This window comes from Sciurus carolinensis, unplaced genomic scaffold, assembly GCF_902686445.1.
Source record: "Sciurus carolinensis unplaced genomic scaffold, mSciCar1.2, whole genome shotgun sequence".
Lineage (NCBI taxonomy): Eukaryota > Metazoa > Chordata > Mammalia > Rodentia > Sciuridae > Sciurus > Sciurus carolinensis.
In genome coordinates, this window is record NW_025920116.1 from 492,814 (window position 1) to 511,149 (window position 18,336).

Genomic DNA, 18,336 nt, shown 5'->3' on the forward strand with positions numbered 1-18,336 from the left:
GTAAAGATTGATGCAATCAGTATGCTGTTTAAAGACAACAGAAAGATCATAGCTTAAGTAGCATCTCTTCTAGGAAGCACACCATGAGGGTTTTCCCACTCCATACCCATCACCCTAGTCCTCCTGGAAAGTATTCTTACAGCATGTTCTCTTGCATGCCATAATACACAGCACTGTAAAGGTTGATTGTTCAGTTTCTTCCTCCTCTGTGAAACCTGTTAACTTCCACAATGGTAGGGATCTATTTTGTTTACTGCTGTTTACTTAGAAATTCTATACATTGAATGAAAATATATGAACTAACCCAGAGGTATATTTTTTATCTGAAAAAGTGATAATATTAAAAATGTCTTGTGGTTTTTCAGATACACAAAACAGCTTGCTCTTTCCTAAGCCCTGAGCGGTCACCCCTACATCCTCACCTCCAGGCTTAGTGGGCTGGCTTCTGCTGATGGCCAACAGCAGAGACTCTGGCTGAACTGAAGCTCCAGTGCCCTGACCAAGGGACCTTACAAGGGACTTTCCTGTCTCCACACACCTACCAACTCCCTTCTTTCTCTCTGTTACAAACCCTATTCCCCAGCCATGCTGTAGTTTCTGCCCAAAGCCATGAATGGACAACCCTTCCAGGGACATCTTCAGGTTATGATTCCTTGAAATAGCCCTGGATTAGACTGGGGCTGCAGCCACTTCCAGGGCAGCAGCTCAGGAAAAGTGTGTCTCCCAAACCAAAGTCACACTGGCCCTACCTCTAGTTGTTTTGTGATAAATTTTTATTGCAAAAACAGGGGTTCAATAACTTAACAAAAAGGAATTGAAGCCATTAGGGAGGAAGGTTGTTTTTGTTTTGGGAGAGAGGCACCAAAACCTTCCACATGAGTCTCTTCATGATTCTTTTGACTTCTCTCCTCTCATGAGAACATTCTCTTTTGCCTAAAATGTGCAGCTCCATACTGTCATCTCTGTCCTTCAGGAAGTGCTTGGTCCTTGCCTTTGCTGGTGAGCAGCCTGCTATTCCCATCCCCTGGGCTTTGTGTAAACCCCAGTTGTGTCACAGCATGACTCCTCCTCCATCAAGCTCCAGAGTTGCCCAGAGGACACCGTGATGCCTCACCTGGTCCTGCACACCTGAGAACACTCAGCACAGGCTGGCTCGCAACCGCAGCTGGCAAATTTGTTTAAACTTTCAAATTCTTGCTTTCCACATAATTTAGATCAATATTTGAAACTTGAGAGAAGTATCTTTCTATGAGATTGCCTCGGCAAGAGTTGATCCAGAGCCACACTTCAATTCAGGTGCTGTGAAGCTGCTGCTTCTTGCTAACTCACCTTTATCCAAGTCGATTCCTCTCCAGCCATCAAATGTTTGGGAGCAGTCACTCCATCTAATCTGACATGTGGCCTCCACTCCAGGAAGACAAGCAGATATGGGTGAGTGAGAAGAGGAGAAAGGACAGTGAGAAGAGCTTAGCTTGGGCACTCTTTAGTGAATTTGGCCACACCATGGCATCGGCTTACTAAAATGCCTCTAAATGCCTGCCGTGCTGGTCCTTTTCTGTCCAGTCATTTCCCATGGAACCTCAGCTATTAGAAGGGGGTTTTCAGACTTCCTCCCTGAGTGTGTAGGGATTGTTTTACTCTGTCCCAGGACAGATCCTCCCATGTTGGTTCCACAGGCATCCAGAACCCAATCACACAGGCTTGCATGTCATGTCTAATCAAGTGCTGACATCGTTTGACCCATCTAACTACTGATAGGGGGCAGGAGGAGGTGGGTTGGGGTCAGTGTGAACCTGCAGCTGAGGGCACCAGCAGGCTCTCCTCCCTGTCCCCATCTGCCTTGATGTGCTCCTGCCAAGTGCCCGAGCACCAGGGCTACATGCCTCCCACGTCCATGGATGAAAATGGATTCACAGCCACACCACAGGAGGGACCCCATTCTCCTCACATGGGTCCACTCCATCTGTAACTGCTGCCCCTGCACCTGCCTAGAGTCACTGCCACTCAGTCCATCCCTGTGAGAAAGCCAACGGTCTCCTCAGTGATGCTGTCCCATGTTCCTCAGAACAGGAGGTCTCAAGGGACAGAGTCTGGACCACACACAAGTGGGAGCAGGTTCTACCCCATGCATTCACTCCTCATTGTCAGACCAAACTGCTTTAATTTCCCCAGAGACTCACAGACCTAGCATGGAGAAGTTTCATGCCATCTTGAGTCTCCCACGGTTTCATAGGTAGAAGACAAGCTGCCAAGCCAGGTTCCAGGCTGTTGTCATCTGTGCCAACCCCCACGTGGCCCGGATTCCCCACACTATTTGCATTCATCTTCAAAAGTCATAAAAGTGAACATGAAAATAGGTATAAATGAAATTCTCTACCTAAAAGTCACCAAACTTGATTCCCATCATTGTTTCCAAAAAGAAAACAGAAAAAAAGAAAGAAAAAAAACTGAAGAGCTGCCAGGCCTTGACTACTCCTGTGTCTCTGATCATCTCAAGTGTGAGAGACCAAGTGAGTGAACTTACTGAGCACTGCATGTCCACGCTCTCAATGATTCACCAGTGAAGTGAAGCACCCCACCCTTCCTGGAGGGCTCCCTGCTGATGAGGATGACACTGTCCCAGTTGTGAGGGAAGTCTTCCTTCCTAAGAGCTGTTCTCTCACATATGTTGGAGGAGACCCCCACCATCTTCGAGGGCAGGAAGTGGCCTTGCTCCAGCAGGTTAATGGCATTCCACAGACCTAGCAATTGAGAAAACAAACTGCTTCTTTCCATTACACCTCCACAGTGCATCTCTGTATGTCTTTATGATCTTTCTGGTCATTTAAAGGCCCTCAATAATACGTTCCAAAAGTCAGAACCCTTCCTTTCTGGACATGTGTTTTGAAGTACCCTCTACTCTTCAAATTCTGAATGTTTTGTACTTTTTAACTGTATAACAGTCCAACTACAACAAGAAAATTTTGATCAACTATTACTTATTGAAATATTATTTACACTTAACCTAATAATAGTGAACTTACATTCCTACCTGGCCAGAAACATTCCTAAGGAATATATACATAAATATAATATTCAATGAGTCATCAAACTGTTCCTATAAGATAGGTATTACTACTGTCCCCATTTTACGGATGGAAAGCTGAGGCAGAGACATTAGTTAGTGTCCCAGGCCACAGCAATGGCAGAGGTGGAGCTAGAACCCAGGCTGTCTCCTCCTGTTCACATCCACTAACTGATCTTTATTCCTACTTTCAATTATGAGCTTCCTTCACTACTTACCAGGTTATTCTGATTATTTTCAAAATTTGAATTCTTAAGAGGCAGTGGGGCACACCTATAATCCCAGTGGTTCAGGAAGCTGAGGCAGGAAGATCGTGAGTTCAAAACCAGTCTCGGCAATTCAGTGAGGCCTTAAGCAACCTAGGGAGATCCTGCCTTTAAATAAAATATAAAAAAGACCTGGGATATGACTCAGTGGTTAATTGTCCCTGATACCCCCCCCAAATGGGCAAGGACACATTTTGAAAAGTTTAAAAACAATATGAAAATACAATATCTTACTCTCATATTTATAGTCAGTGACTTCATTTTCATTTTTCCTTCTCTAATATTTATATGGTGAATGATTGGTTAAATAATTTTTAAAAGAAATATATGAATATAACAATAGGAATGTTTCAGAATGTGTGGTCATAATCTTAAAATATTAAAATGTGAACTATCCCAAAGAACTAAATTCATTTCAAAGGCAAATGTAGTATAGGAAATGACTCTAGGCAGCTCCCACCCAGGCCATGGCCTGGTGGTCAATCCCTAGGGCCTGTTTTCCTAACTACTGTGAGCTTGCTGAGGGCAGAGAGCGGGAATCCTTAGCTTTGCTTCTGTGTCAACCCAGAATCTCCTGCTTTGGTAGGAGCTGGTGACTGACCTCTCTGCTGTTGCTGGCTCAATCCAGCTGAGGGGAGAGCTTTCCAGCACTCACACAGCAGTGGAGCTCCCCTTCAGATGAAACTTGGGGCATTTTCTCCATCTTTTACTGATTCAGGCACTTTGCTGCCATGAGCTAGGATTCAAGTTTCTTCCAATTTACTCAGGGTGAAAAGGCCACTCAGAAGCAGTCCCACACATGGACTTCATAATCGATGGGGCTGGCCTTGCTGCAAGCAATTGGCTTCCTCTCTACATTGCTCTTTTCTTAATACCACCTCAGTTTCTCTTCCCATCTTCAACCCACACAAGTACACTTCCCAGGTGCTGCCACAGCTGTCCCCCATGAAGCCAGAGCTTCTCAAGGGGGGCTGGGCTGATGGAAAGGCTGAGCCTGCCCACTGCACACCTCATGAGTCCTCAAGTGCTCTGAGGCTCCCTCAGTCACTTTGCACACAGGCCTGTTCCCTAGACTGTACCTGGGTGTCAGGAGTGCTGCTGTTCTTCCCCTTTGTCCCTTCTGCCTTCAACATGGCTGTGACCTCAGGAGGCCTGACCACCCTGAAATCTTGCCCCTTCCCCATCTTTAGAGAACATACTGATCCTCCAGTCCTGGAACTCCAGAAGCCCTGCTGACCTGCACCCTCTAGGAACTGGCCCTTGCATCAGATGCACCCCAACCCCAGACCTTTAGGTGGCTGTTCTTGCACTGTGTGGACTGCATCTGGGTTCTCCCATGAGGGTGCTGAATCAGAGTCCAAACCTAGGACTAGGGTTGTAGCTCAGTGGTACAGCACTGGCCTAGCATGTGTGAGGTACTTAGTTGATCCGTGGCACCACATATAAAATAAAAAAAAATAAAATAAAGGTATTGTGTCCATCTACAACTAAAAGTAATTTTAAAAAGAAAAAAATGTCTAGACCTAGAAGATGCTCATTTCTTCTCAATAAGTTGTCCCCTGAGTTTCCTTTAGTTACTATGTCAACTTCATAAGTTCAGGAATATATCAATTAAATAAAATCAGCAATTTTTAAGGTTTTTCATTTTTATTAAATTCATTTTTGCTAAGAATGTACTTAGTTTTTCTTTTTCTTTTTTCTTCACCTCCAGTCTCCTGATGTGAGAAGCACTCACTGTGCCCACTGTCACCATGCTCATCACAGACGCCCATTTGCTTTAGCATTTCATTCTTTATTGAGTTTTCAGTTCTCATGTAAAACCAGTCTGTGCCATCTTCCAATGTCCCATGTCAGGATCTGTAGAGCAATCAGCAGGATGTCCATGTAGGCCTCCAGAGTAATTCATGTAAAACAGCACCTGCCCTCCAGGTGGGCTCCGTTCACCTCCACACACAAACTGAACGTTTCTCAGCCATGCTCTTCAGCCTGATTGTCTGCAAGGAAAAGGACCCAAATGAGGTGGAATCAAAGAATCCTTCATCAGTTTCCACCCAACGACATCAAATTTACATTTTCCCAAGAAAAATTAAGTACTGAAGCTACTAAATTAGAAAATGCCTATCAAGAAAACTGAAATTATCTTCTCTCTGGCCCATGTAAGTCCTTTGGAGAACTGTCTTAAGACAGTTGTGGTATCACAGCTGATCCTATAGGGCTAGGCACACTTGCTGGACTGCTCTAGACAGAGTGGCTGTCACTTAAACTTCAGGAGAAGGAGGCATGGGTCTGTGTGCTGTGATCCCTGGAGAGATGCTGCTCACACCACCTGACTTGGGCACAGGCCTCCCAGTCCTGAATGGCACATGCGTCTCTCCTGCACCCTTCTCATCCCAGATGAGACTCCTGGACCTAGCTTAGCCATGAAGTGAATCAGCATGTGAGGGCCCTTGATGCTGCTCTCCTGGGGGGCCAAACCAGAGAGCAGACCAAGGAAAGCGAGTCCCCTGACCCCAAAGGCCTGGAGAACCTCACATCCCATCCCAGACCTGATGACCTCGAGAGAGATCTCAGACTGATTGACCTACTGCCAGTACACTTGTTCACTTCAACACTGTAAACTGGTGGGTGCAGAAGCAGGACTGGGAAAGGAGGAGGCAAAGCAGGAGAACAGGCATTGTGAGCAAGAGTGAGACCGCACAGGACAGAGGGGTTTAGAAGAGATGATAACTAATGGTCATCACTGATGTGATGCTGTGGAGGAACAGGCTAGGTGATGTCTGGGGACTCATGGGATGTCTGCTTCAGCTCCACCTGTCACCAGCTCCTTCCCCACAGCTCACAATCCCACCCATCTCTCTACTTAACAGGACCACCTGTAATGTACGGGCATCAAGATGGTAATGTACGGGCATCAAGAAGTTAAACTCTGAAATTTCACCTGTAAGCTGAGAGAGAGAGAAAGAGAGAAGAAAAAGGAGGAGTAGAAGGGGGGAAGAGAAAGAGGGAGGGAGGAAAGAAGGAAGGGGAAAAAGGGAGGGAAGAAGGGAGGAGAGAAAGCCAAGAAATGTGGCTATGAATACTTTACAATTATTCTTTATATAAAAGGAAAATACCAATGACTGCTTAGACATATTTGTAGCACAGGCAGACTAATTTTTTAAAAATTCTGATTCATTGTACACAAATGGGGTATGAATTTAATTTCTCTGGTTGTACAGGAAGTGGAGGCACACTGTTTGTAGTGTAGCCACTCTGGAAAACCATGTGGAGATTCTTTAGAAAACGTGGAATGGAACCACCCTTTGACCCAGCTATCCTACTCCTTGTCCTATACCCAAAGAACTTAAAATCAGCATACTACAGTGATGCAGATGCCTCAATGCCTATAGAAGCTCAATTCACAATAACTAGATTGTGGAACCAACCCAGACTAATTTTTTATCAGTTAATATTTGAAATGCTAAGTGAAGACAATGAAGCTGTTTCCATCACTTGATTCATTCACCAAAGTGGGAAAAAAGCAAGATGTTTAACTTCTGATGTAGAAACTTGGTTCTTTTGACTTATTTAATCAAGAGTTTAAAGTGCATAATATCTTATAATTAATGAATTGAGTTTGTGTGTGTGTGGTGCCAGGAATTGAACCCAGGGCCTTGTACTTGTGAGTCACTCTACCAACTGAGTGATACCCCAGTCCATGAATTGAGTTTTTAATCAGAAAGTAGTAGGTTTTATCGCCTCTTTTATGATTTAAAACAATTAGAATCAAGTCTTCAAACACAAGCATTTCATTTAAAAACAAAGCAAGAGGCAGGGTGGCTCTGCTGAGGTCACAATGTGCTAGGACTCCTCACTGGGTCTTCATGCCTCCTCAGCTTGGGAGCCCTCACTGGCGGTGCTCAGCCCACTCCTGCACTGTGAGGGCACCTCTCTGGGGCTGACCGAGGCCAGAGAAGGCTGCTCTGCTTGGGAAGAAGTGTGCAGAGAGCACGGGTGGGAGCTGTGACTGCGCACAGAGCGGCACTCTCTAGGGCCAGGTTAGCGTTGGCGTGGTGAGCAGTGCATTCTGGCACAGTTGATCACTTCCTCTCCGGGCTTGATGGGAGGCTGAATCAAGGGTGTGGATCACCCTTTATCTCTTCATGGAATCCTTGACCACAATAGCAGATGCATTTTTGTTGAAGTATTTTGAGGATGAATGTTTTCAAGTCATTTTGAAATTTCTAAACACTACATACATGGGATGCATCCTGCTTTCAACCTGGAGTTTACCTCTGTGGCTTGGATTCATCACAGGAGCATTTGCCTTCAATCTCCTGTTAACTAGAAATCAAGTAAAGACACGAGGAGACTGGTTTGCTGCAAGGTGGTTCTGGCCACTTCACTGATATGGGACCTTGTGGATGTCTTCTGTCTACTATACTTCAGTGAATGTAAAGTGTGATGACAAGAAGGAGAGGTCCCTTTTGCCTGCACTGAGGGCTGTTATTTCAAGAAACCAGAAAGGCCCAGGAGAAATGGGAAAGGCTCTGCTGATTCCTAAGGATGACCAGGAGAAAATGAAAGAGCTGTTCAAAATCAATCAGTTTAACCTCATGATCTGTGATTTGACTGCCCTTAATAGAACTCTGCCAGATGCAAGATGGAAGGATGCAAGACAAAAATCTACCCTGAAGAACAAGGTAGTCATTGTGCTTTGTCATGAAACTTAGAGCACTCTTAGAACTGTTTAGTGCTGTAAATCACTCCCCACACTGCCTACTCTCTGAGTTCATCTTGATAGATGATGCCAGTGAAAGTGATTGTCTCAAGTTGTCATTAGAGAATTATGTGAAAAATTTAGAAGTAACAGTAAAAATTATCAGGATGGAAGAGCACTTAGGGTTAATAGTAACCCATCTTCCAGGAGCAGCTGCTTCAAAAGAGCAGGTCATGACTTTTCTGGATGCATACTTTGAATCTGCTTTAGGGTGGCTGGAGCCCTTGCTGGCAAGAATCAAGAAAGACAGGAAGAGTGGTACGCCACATCATTGCAATGATGCAATGATGCAATGAGCGATGAGGCCTTGAACACATGGCTGGGTCAAATATGACTTACAGGGGTTTTAACTGGAAATTAAATTTCTGCTGGTATCTTGTTCCCCAAAGAGAAATGGATAGGAAAGGAGACAGAACATTACCTGTCAGGACACCTACTATGGCTGGTGACCTATTTTCTATTGATAGATTTGAACCAATACAAAGTCAATAGTAGAAAGAATGCTACTGATGAAAACCATCAAGCTTTTACTAACCTTCAGAAAATGTCTTTTTATTATAAAAGAGTATAGGTGAAGAGGGCAGTTGCATGTAGCCAAAATGATGAACACTTTATATAGGAGCTTTTATAGTAAAAGAAATAGGAATTTATGATTCAGAAATGGATATCTGGGGTGGAGAGAATCTTAAAATGTCTTTTAGAATTTGGCAATGTAGAGACTTTACATAAAGAAAAATAAAATTATGGCATTTGCAGGTAAGTGGATGGAATTGGAGAATATCATGCTAAGTGAAATAAGCCAATTTCAAAAAACCAAAGGCTGAATGTTTTCCCTGCTAAGTGGATGATGATACATAATGAGGGTTGGGGGTGGGGGTTAAGAGAAGAATGGACGAACTTTGGATTATGCAGAGGGAAATGAGATGGGGAGGGGGTGGGGGTATAAAAGATGGTGGAATGAGACAGACATCAGTGCCCTATATACATGTACGATTACACAAATGGTGTGTATCTAAATCATTTACAACCATAGAAATGAAATGATGTACCCCATTTGTGTACAATGAATCAAAATGCAATCTGTAAAAATAAAAAAAAGAACTTCATGGCTATGCCATCATATTTAACTTTTTCACCACTAGGGAAATGAAAATATACATTCATTAAATTTTATTTTAATTAAACTGCTAGATATCATAAGTAGGGAAGTTTTACAGGCTCTTCATATTTGAACACTTTGTATTCAAATCACATAAGCAGTAGACAAAAAGGAAGAAAAATCGGTCAGTGAGATTCTTACTAATAAGTTTCTGTATTTGATATTATTTTAAGTGCCCATAAAGTTGCTTCACACTAGTGTTTTATTCATAATAAATGTATTAAGCAGTTCAAAATAATTGGGGGGCTGGAAGTGGGGCAGAGGATGGAAGCCATGTATTCTGGACCAGAATATTCCATTTTTTTTGCCCTCATCTTTACTATAAAGTCTCTTATATAAAGTGTTTGTCATTTTGGCTACATGCAACTGCCCCCTCCACCTACACTCTTTTATACTGAAGGGACAAACATTTTCTGAAGGTTAGTAAAATCTTGAATGGTTTTCATTGGTAGCATTCTTTCTACTATTGACTTTGTATTGGTTCAATTATAGAGAAGGAATCTGCAAACTGGAACATTTCAGATTTACTCCTAAAAATGTAGACATCTACACTTGGAGGTCTCTGGGAATTCCTGAATTTTCTAAAATTGTAAGTTTGAATGTCAGGGCATTTCTTATGAGGATAGACTCTGTAGTTGACAAGAAATTTAGAAAGACAGATATGACTGCCCAGAGTCAGTGAATTACTACCTTAAATTGATCATGGCCTCTCAGATCAGCTGAAGCCTGACAACAACCACATTTTCCATTTCTTATTCTTTTTGCCCTTCATTTTCTTCTTCTCCTGACTAAAATATCCCTGTACAACATTGTTCCTTAAAATTTTAAAGTTTAAACTCTTAAGAATCCTCTTTTTTTTTTTTTTGGTGGGGGGTGCATTGTAATTATAATAGTGAGACTCACTATGTGATATTTGTACATAAACATAACATGATTAGATCAATCTCATTCCCCTGTGTGTTCCCTTTCCCACTCCACCCTCCTGAACCACTTGCTCTACTATACTGATCTCCTTTCTACTATTGTTATCATTATTATTTTAATTAGTACATCATAATCACATATATAAGCCAGATTCACTGTGGTATAGTCAGACATGGACGTAGCACACTTTGATAAACTTCATTCCTCAGAACTTCCTCATTTTTCCTCTACCCCCTGATCTTCCTTTACTCTATTAGTCTCCCTTCTATTTTCATGAGATCTTCTTTTTAAAATTCCTTTTTATTTTCTCCCTCTTTTTTTCTTTAGTTTCCACTTAGAAGACATTTGATGCTTGACTTTCTGAGTCTGGCTTATTTCACTTAGCATGATGTTCTTCAGGTCCATCCATTTACCAGCAAATGATATAATTTCATTCTTCTTTATACCTGAGTAAAACCCCACTCTCTTTATATATCACATTTTCTTTATTCATTCTTCTATTGACAGGCAGCTTGGCTGATTCTGTAACTTGCCTGTTGTTACTTGCACTACTATGAACATCGATATACATGTATCACATAGTTTGTTGATTTTAGTTCTCTAGGTTAAATATTGAACAGTGGGATAGCTAGGTTATATGGAGGTTCCTAGTCTTTTGAGGAATCTCCATAGAGCTTTCCAAGGTGGTCATATTAGTTTGTAGTCCCACCAATTATGTATAAGTTTTCATTTTCTCCAAGTCCTTGCCAGCAATGACTGAGACTTGTGTTCTTTATGATTGCCATTCTAATCAGAGAGATTTGAAATTTCAGTGTAGCTGTGATATGCATTTCCCTGATCACTAAGGATGTTTAAATTTTGTCATATATTTGTTGACTATTTGCATTTCTTCTTTTGAGAAATGTCTGTTTAGATCATTTGCACATTTATTGATTGGGATATTTGAGAGTATTTTTTGGTTTGTTTTAAGTTTTTTGGTTTTCTCATATAATTTGGATATTAATACCCTTTCAGAGAAGTAACTGAAAAATATTCTTTTATATTTCTCCTACTTTTTGATTTGTTAATCAAAAGGCATATGTCAGCTAGTAAATGGTTAATGATAATTTTTTAAATACAATTACTTCATTTAAACTGAATTTGAAATATCTCAGTAGCACTTTAAATGATTGAAAGCTTATTATTGTCCCAGTGAAAATACAAGAAAATCTAAAACTGCACAAATTTCATGCTAAGGAAGAATTTTCAGACTCTTCAGATGGTATGGACACATACCATTATAGTGCCTAACAAATAAAAAACCATAAAATATTATAAAACATCCCAGTCCAGAAGGCAATGAAAACATTCAATTTTTCTTTCAAAAATATTTGCCGATAGTATAGAACATTAAAACCATAATTGGACTTATGAAGCATTCTTTATTTCAGAAAACCCTCTTCCATGTTCATTCTCATCTGAGCTAATACAACTCCAACCTTCTAGATGCTCAGGTGAGAAATCTAAGATCACTTTTGGCTTCTGTCTTTCTCATCTCTCTATTTTCAAATTCATTTGATGCTACCTTTGAAATACAACCAGAAACCAATGTTTCCCACCAGGTTCACTGTGGGTCACTGATTCCAAACTTTTTATTTGCAAAATGTTTGTAATTTGGTTCCCCGCTTTTGCCACTCCTTGCCTCGGTCTTTTCTCAGTGATTATGACATAGTTATTCTGCTAAATATCCATGATTATGTCACTTCCCTGCACCCAGTCTTCCAAGGATTTTTCATTTCTCCTCAGAGGGCTTCAAGGTACTCATGGCAACAGTCCTCTCCAGAGACCCTTGCACCCTTCCTCACACATGAACACAGCCTCCCTCTCACAACACACACATCTGACTGTTTCTCATCTCTTGCATCTCACTTTTAGCTTCCTCTAATCAGTTACCAAGCAAGTTCCTGTGTTAGTGTAGTGTTCCCTCTGGGGGACAGAGCTCTTACTCTCTTCAGATCTCTGTTCAAATATGACCTCATCAGTAAGGAACACCGTGGTCCTGCTGCCCACCCTATCCCTGTACCTCTGACAAGCTATTTAGTTTATCTCTTCCATTTGCCTTTCCACCTCTCCCAGTCCCCCCCTCCCATCATACACCCTAGAGTATGTTTTTGTTTGCCTTTTTATTTTTGTTTTTGCTTGTTTGTTTTTGACTGCACTTGGGGATAGAGCCCAGGACCTCACCCATGTTGGGTAAGTGCTATTACTAAGCTGCACCCCCAACCCAGTAAGTTCATTTTAAAGGTAGTGTATTTGTCAGTTTTGGTCACTGGGTATCCTCATTATCTGGAATAGTTCTTAGCACATACTAAGCATTCTTTAATATTTCTTGAACTAATGAACTGAAAAGTGTGTGTTGAATTGGTTAAGTGCTACTGTGTAATTTTTTTGTATGTTCAATTTTAAAGTACAGTAATATATCATACAAGATTTGCATAACTGTCTCCACATGATAATTTTCTTCCTAATATCCTGTATATTAACATATGGACTCATGCTGTTCTCGGTAATAAAATATTCTGCCTCGTAGAAATTAAATGACATTTTATATAAATACTGCTATATTACATAAATTGCTTCATTAAGCTAAAGAAAATTTTAATTTTAATTTGCTGGATGTGTTCAACAAGCCCCTGAAGGTCTGAAGATTTTCAGTTTTAGAGGAAGGATATTACATTTTCTCAAAGTTCTTATGTATTTTCATGTTCTAATAATAGCTATTACTAAGTTTATTTTGTGAGCGCAAGTTTACGAAGAAAAAGAATTACAGAAAATTTAAAAACTTTACAAATGAATGTCTGCCCTTAAGGGTGAGAGAAAGAGAAACAGCACTCATAGCAGGGGAACTACCCTTAAGTAGTGGAAGCCCACAGGCTGATTGAACCAATGACTAATGAGGAAGTTAACAATATAGATTGAAAAAGTGTGTGTGTGGAGGGAGCAGAATCAGGGGAGAAATGGCTACAGCCTTGTTCCTTTCACACTCCATGTAAGTACCTGTTTGAAATAAATGTACTTTATCTTGTACTTTATCTTTAAACTGTATTTGTGGATCAAAATATTGCATTTTCAATTCAGAGGAAAGTTTTAATAGCACAGTTGTGAAAACCATAGGAAAATATTTATTTGTATCCCACAATTGGATATGCAAAAGTTTTTACTTTCCTCTGTACATGTGTGGTGTTGGCATAATTGGAATCTTCTTAACTCTTCTATTTTAAGTGATTTATCAATTAAACTATCTTTAAAGTATCACATAATATGGAGAAGAATCATTAATATACATTTTCTAGTTTAGGGGTGTGTGTGTGTGTTCAAGCAAAAATCACACTCAAGGTACATTTAGGCAGAAACTATCTTTACTCTTAAAAGTGCCATGACAAGAAATATCTCTCCATCTAAAATTCAGTCTTGAATTTTGAGCATAAATTCCTAAAATTGGGTTGCTCTAGTGGTATGTAATTTTAGTGTGTTTCCAAAAGTTCATGTGCTGCAACATTAGTGTGGCAGTTTCGAGGGGTGGTGGGACTTTTAAGAAATGGATGTGAGTAGGAGCCCTGCCTTCTGAAGGAATTTATGTAATTTTCACAGAAAACTAGTTAGTTCCTGTAAGAAGATTTTTATTTAAAAAAGTGAGCTTCACCCCTGAATCTTTCCAACTTCTTTTCTCATCATGTGCTCTCTCCCTTTCTTTCCCACATACTTCCAACATTATGTCATCTGCCATACTGTAATGCATGGAGGCCCTCCCAAAGGCTGAAAAAAAAATGGAACTGTACAATCTTGGATCTTCAGCCTCCAAAATGTGAGCTAAACAAATTCCTTACTTTATAAGATGTCAAACCTCAAGTATTTTGTTAAAGCAACAAAATTAGAGGTTATCAGGTCAATATAAAAAATGTTGCAGGGTATTAATACATATTTATTGCAAAAAATCATTTTAAGTTGTATATTTAGGTTTTAACCACCAATGTGTAAATACTTACATCTTCCACCTTACCAAGACAGCCACCATTATTTCCAGTTGTACTATGGAAGCCAGAGTGTGCATCAACACCCTGGTGCCCAGACCTGTGTAATTCCAGCTGATTCCTAAAACCTGACCTGGCAGAGGCTCACCAAATGACCCAAGTGTGACTAGAAACCAGGTGAAATTTAGGCATGAAGAGTGTGGTATCCAGGGGAATTCAGGATATCATACCCTAGAGATCCTGGGTGCCATTTACCCTTTGAGTCTGATGGTTCACAGAACCAGCTGGTGAGGACCAGGAATTGATTGGGTCAGGGGAGTGAACATTCACTTCAATCCTTTTGTACCTGAGCCCAGCAGGGTGAAAGACTGGCTCATCTGCTGTAGAAGCAGAACCCAGGGAAGACTCCAGGGGTCTGGACTCCTGGTGTGGATCAGAAGCAGCCGGGCTCCAGAGTGTGCTGATTTAAAAGCTTCAGAACGAACATCATTCAACAAAGCTGGATCCAGGCACTGTCTGTAGGATCTTTACCTCTGGGAACTCCTCTCACAGAACTCGAGAGCAACCCCTTACTGTGAATAGAGAAGACAACAACATCCAACCTGCCCCACCTCATACTAACAAGAAGGGGAGTTGACAATGGGCTACTCCACTAACTCCACAAGAAGAAGAAGGACTTGGACAGCCACTGACTACTGCTCTTGTGTGTAATACATACCTCAAGAAAAAATGGAAAACTTCCAGGGACACTGTAAATTCACAGGTTAGAAGTTCTGCCACCTCAGATTCACACAGATAAAGGGGTAGGCTTACAAAGATTATGAAAAAGTAAAGAAACAATCATCCCAAACAAAACAAATTACCTCATTAACAGAGTAAAATGATATCACAGTGGAAGACAGGTCAGAGAAGGAATTTAGAAAGTTCATAGTTAAGAAGTGAATTCAGAGAGAAAATTCAAGAAGTGAAAAATTACTTCAATAAAGTGATAGAAATCCTGCACAATCTTTTCAATGAAATAATATTAGAAAAATTTCCAAAGATTAAAAATGGAAAATCAAACACAGGAGGTTTATAGAACTCCAGATATACAAAATTACAACAAACCTTCACTAAGGCACATTTATTATGAAAATACCCAACATACAAAGTAAGGATAAAATTTTTAAGACTGCTAGAGAGAAATGACAGGTCATATTTGGAGGGAGACCAATTGTGATCTCAGATGATTTTTCAACCTAGAATCTTAAATCTAGGAGGTCTTGTAATAATATATATCAACCTCTGAAAGAAAATGGATGCCAACCAAGAAAACTATACCCAGCAAAATTCAGCTTCAGAATTGATGATGAAATAAAACATATCAAAATCTCTGGGGCACAATGAAGATGGTTCTAAGAAAAAAGTTCATAGTATTGATACCATTCATTGAAAGAAAAGTCACCAAATAAATAATCTGACATTACATCTCAAAGCCTTAGAAAAAGAAGAACAAATCAACACCAAAAGCAGTAGAAGAAAGTAAATAATTAAAATCAGAGTGGAAATAAATAAAAATTGAAATGAACAAAATTTTTTTAAAAAAATTCACCATATCAAAAAGGTGCTTCTTTAAAAAATAAATAAAATTGATAAACCTTTAGCGAAGCTAATAAAGAGAAAAACTCAAATTACTAAAATTTGCAATGAAAAAGTAAATATCATGACAGACTACTGAAGTACAGATGATAATCAGAAACTATTTTGAAAACTTATACTCAATAAAACAGAACATTTCAAAGACATTGACAAATTTCTAGACACATATGACCTACAAATTTAACTGGGGGACATAGAAAATTTAAACAGATCAATTTCAGGCAATGAGTTTAAAGACACCTTCAAAAGACAACCAATAAAGAAAAACTCAGGACCAGATAGATTCTCAGCCTAGTTCAACTAGACATTCAAAGAAGAACTAACACCAATCCTCCTCAAATTATTCCATTGTTATGCTTTACATATGGTGTCCCCAAAAAGCTCACATGGGAAACAATGCAAGAAGGTTTGGAGGAGAAAAGATTGGGTTATAGCTTTAACATAATCAGTGCATTAATCCCTGATGGGATTAACTGAGTGGTACCTGGAGGAAGTAGTTCATTGGGGGCATGGCTAAGGGGTATCCATTTTGTATGTCGAAAGTGGAGTCTCTGTCTGTACCTCTGATCATCACGTATATTGCTTCCCTCTGCCACACTCTTCTGCGATGATGCTTAGCCTCACCTCACCTCACCTCCAACAATGTTCTTTATAGAAACAGAAAAAGCAAACATGAAATTCAGTTGGAAAAAAAAGATGCCCAGAATAGCCAAAGCAATCCTTAGTGAGAAAAGTGGAGCAGGAGGCATCATATTACCAGATGTTAACTTATACTGCAGAGCTATAGTAGCAAAAATGGCATGTTATTAGCAACAAAGTAGACATGAAAACCAATGGAACAGAATAGAAGACACAGAGACAAAGTCACATAAATTTGGTTTTCTCACACTAGACAAAGTCATCATAAATGTACATAGGAGAAAAGATAGCCTCTTCAACAAATGGTGCTGGGGAACTGGAAATCCATATGTAGCAGAATGAAATTGGACCCCTATCTCTCATCCTATACAAAACTCAACTCAAAGTTGATAAAAGACCTATGCATTAGAACAGTGACCCTGAATCTAGTATAAGAAAATGTAGGCCCAGCACTCTATCATGTGGGTTTACAAACCAACTTTCACAGCAAGACTCCTAATGCACAAGAAACACAATGAAAAAAATCAATAAATAACAAACTAAAATCAATCAATAACAAACTAAAAACCTTGTTTACAGCAAAGGATACAATCAAGAAAGCTTACATAATGGGAGAAAATCTTGCCACCTACCCCACAGCTATAGCATTAATTTCTAGGATATAAAGAACTCAAAAAGTTAACATCAAAAACCCAATTACCCAAGCAATAAATAGGCAAAGGAACTAAACAGACCATTCACAAAAATAGAAATATAAATGGTCAACAAATAAATGAAAAAAATGTGCAACATCTTTAGCAAATGGAGAAATGCAAAATGAGAATACAGTGAGATTTCATCTCACTCCAGTCAGAATGGCATCAATCAAGAATACAAATAACAATAAATGTTGGTGAGGATGTGGGAAGAAAGATATTCTTATACATCGCTGGTGGGACTGCAAATTAGTGTAACCACTCTGGAAAACAGTATGGAGATTCCTCAGAAAATGTGCGATGGAACCACTATTTGACCCAGTTATCTCACACCTTGGTATATATCCAAAGGACTTAAAATCAGCATACTACAGTGACAACCTTATCAATGTTTATAGCACTCAGTTCATAATAACTAAGATAAGGAACCAACCTAGGTGCCTTTCAACAGATGAATGGATAATGAATATGTGGTATGTATACCCAGTTGATATTACTCAGTTGTAACTAACTGTGACTTTATGATATTTGAAAGTAAATGGATGGATCTAGAGACTTTCATGCTAAGCAAAACAAGCCAATCCCAAAAAACTAAAGGTCAAATGTTCTCTCTTATATTTGAATGCTAGCATACAACGAGGGGGAGAAGGGGAAAATAGAGTTTTAATAGATTATGAAAAGGGAAATGAAAGGAAGAGAGGAGTGCAGGGACAGGAAAGACAGAGGAATGATTCTGACATAATTTTCCTTTATACATATACGAATATACCACATTGAATCTCCACATCATATACAACCACAAAACTGGCATTGCAAGTAGAATAAGATGCACTCCATGTTTGTATATATGGACAAAATGTACTCTAATGTTATGTGAAACTAAGAAAAAAAAAACAAATGAAATAATAAAATAATAATTTAATTTGTTAAAATTAAATTTTATAACCCAAAGATACTTCCAATTATTATTTTATGCCCATTTTACTATATGTTGAAACAGTTTCATAGTTTCTCACCTGCAACATGCTGATTTTAACCTTTTTTTAATATCAAACTATGGTCACAACACATTTCTTACTAAATTGAGTTTTACATATGAGGGATATTGACATGTCATGTTATAAATTTTAACAATTATCTTGAGAGAAATACTTGTTATATATCATTTTCTATTTTCTCCTT

The 18,336-nt window shown here is 39.6% G+C and overlaps 1 pseudogene; it reads left to right on the forward strand.

Annotated features, from left to right (window-relative positions):
- The first annotated feature begins 1,395 nt into the window (after positions 1 to 1,395).
- LOC124973570 (polypeptide N-acetylgalactosaminyltransferase 13-like) lies at positions 1,396 to 10,776 on the forward strand (annotated as a pseudogene).
- Positions 10,777 to 18,336: the final 7,560 nt, after the last annotated feature.